General features: G+C 40.2%; 1 long non-coding RNA gene across 1 annotated transcript; it reads right to left on the reverse strand.

Moving 5' to 3' along the window:
- Positions 1–682: 682 nt before the first annotated feature.
- LOC127834013 (uncharacterized) lies at positions 683–1,974 on the reverse strand. The gene is made up of 2 exons (XR_008027761.1): positions 1,895–1,974; positions 683–726 (listed from the first exon to the last, which is right to left on the reverse strand). It is a non-coding gene; the product is annotated as an uncharacterized LOC127834013 (long non-coding RNA).
- Between the last annotated feature and the right edge of the window lie 647 nt (positions 1,975–2,621).

The following is a 2,621-nucleotide window of genomic DNA, read 5'->3' on the forward strand; positions in this document are numbered from 1 at the left end:
ACGTTTGACAATTAGTTGATACTTAAAATAACATTTTTTTCATATAATGCAGACCAATCGTCAGTAAGACTACTAAACAAGGATTTTTATTTTGACGTTTGGTAAAAACTTGTTTGTTTGTTGTTGTTGTTGTTTTTTGAGGGGGAGGGTACCATATGCGGGGCGTTTATTACGAAAAATAAGGTAATAAAGAACTCTACGTACAGAGATGTTTGCACAAAATGTTTTGTTGCTGGGACTAAGTAAGTTGTATCAATACAAGTGAATATCACCCATATACTGTAAGATCATATTTTTTCGCAAGCATAAAATTTTGTTGTTGTTGTTTTTCAAAAGAAGGATATTTTCGTTGACACATGCATTCGTTAATTTCTCATTTTGGAAAAATAGAGGACTTTGCGCCTTCCATTTTCCGATGTGTTTGTGCTAAAATCGTAAATCGGTTTGGCCATGAAATAAAGGAAAATGTATGCCCGATGCTTAATTAATTTTAAGTAAGAACAAAACATACTGGACGATAGGAAGCTCGCACGGAGCGATTGTCCCTTTATCTGTCGGTGGCGTTGGTGGAGGTGGCAGAGGCGTTGATGTTGAAGGGGTGGGGGCTTGCGGTAGACCGCCTGACGCTCGTCGGCCTCCCTGGCGGTGATCACGCGGGTCTGGCCCCTTGCTGAGTCTTGAAGCGGTCGGATCGTCTTCACGGTGCGCGACTGGTAACACGAACCGCTGAGCGGAAAAAACAAACAAACGCCGAGTTATACTTTTCAAAATAATAAGAATAAAGTTATTTCATTTTAAAGGGACTTCATTCATGTCGGTGAAGTGTCGCCCCAGATTAGCCTGTACAGTCCGCATAGCCGAATCAGGGACGACGTTTTCCGCTTTTATTTATGTTTGTGTTAAAAGAAGTCTCTTCTAAATGAAAACCCAGTCTAGGCTTTAAAGGGACCGTCATCCACGAATGACGAAAACAGAAAAGTTATAAAATACCGTAGTTTTTTACAATTATTAGTCCATATTGATTAAAATATCACGACTGGTATATTACATTACTTGAAAAAAGTTGTTAAGTTTTCATATTTTCAGTATATTCGGTAATACAATATTACTGGGTACATGTAATGGTAATGGTAAATGATAACGTTATTTAATACGTTTAGTGAAAGCATGCCTACGTTGCCGACTCGAGACAATTTAATTTAAACCTTTAGATAAGCTCTATTGCATTGAACGCTTACTGAGACACTATAGAGTCCCGTTCCTGGGTAGAGCCATTACTAGAGATGTGGAGAACGCATACTTGTATGCATATATGCCAAAGAACCTTTTGTTATAAGCAATACGATCCTTAATAGTATTGTTGTATAAATGTATATTCTGTCTTGTTACAAATTAAGTGTTCATGTTATCGAATCTGTTTATTTGGATTTATATTCTAAAATGACTATTGCAGGTTACATAATTATATGTTGTTGTACCTATTTACGCACCAGAAAATAATATATATATTTAGGTATGAAGACGATGTACTGTTCTATAAGTCTGAATAAAATGTAGACATGTCTATCTGTCTGTCTCCGAGTTGGGATTTAACAGGAATAGCAATATCGAGGCTTTTAAAATGAGTCCCATTCTGAGAAAACGGGGCATAATGCATGTGCGTTAAGTGTCGTCCCAGATTAGTCTGTGCAGTCCGCACAGGATAATCAGGGACGGCACTTTCCTTAACTAGATTTTTGCTAAGAAGAGAATTTCTTTAATCAGGAAATATTCATAAAAGCGGAAAGTGTCGTCCTTGATTAGCCTGTACAGACTGCACAGGCTAATCTGGGACGACACTTTACGCACATGCATTTTGCCCAGTTTTCTCAGAATGCGACTCAAATGATGTCACCATCGGCCGCCTTGGATGCATCGCCGGATGAGATACACGGCCAGCCCCGCCATGAGCGCCAGAAGGAGCAGCGCCGGAATCAGCCAAAACATGAAGTTATCTATGCCGCCGGAAGTTGCCGACGCCGACGATGCGCCACTAGCGCTGTTGGGATTTGATGGCGCTGGTGGCGGTGGGTCGCAGATGAAAATGGTGACAGGGGATGCGTCGTAGTGACCGGCGGAATCTGGCACAGAGGAAGTATAGAAACTGAGCCTCGGTCTTGGAAAACAGGGCTTAATACATGTACGTAGTGTCGTCCTAGATTCGCCTGTGCAGTCCAAAAAGTGTCGTCCCTAATTAGATTTTCCACAGGCTAATCTGGGACCACACTTAACGCAGATGCGTTCAACCCATTTTTTCCAGGACGAGACTGTTGTATACAAGGTCATTTGCATAATAAAACAAAGAGCTATCGGCGCGAACAAATAGGAGCGTTCGGGTCAGTGGAAACAACGACTTTTGACGCCTAAGTTGTAGGCAAAAAACTCTCAACTTCGACGGTTTGTTTGGATATTACTCCTCATAGAGTAATTTAATTATTTGTATATTTAGAAGGTTGTTACATGTTCAGAAAACACTCACACAAATATAATTTATGTGCATACATGAATATAATGAATGACCGGCACTGTGGGAAAAGGGAGCTTAATGCATGTTCTTAAAATGTGGTCTTAAATTAACCTGT

Source organism: Dreissena polymorpha, chromosome 6 (genome assembly GCF_020536995.1).
Source record: "Dreissena polymorpha isolate Duluth1 chromosome 6, UMN_Dpol_1.0, whole genome shotgun sequence".
NCBI classification, from domain to species: Eukaryota; Metazoa; Mollusca; class Bivalvia; order Myida; family Dreissenidae; genus Dreissena; species Dreissena polymorpha.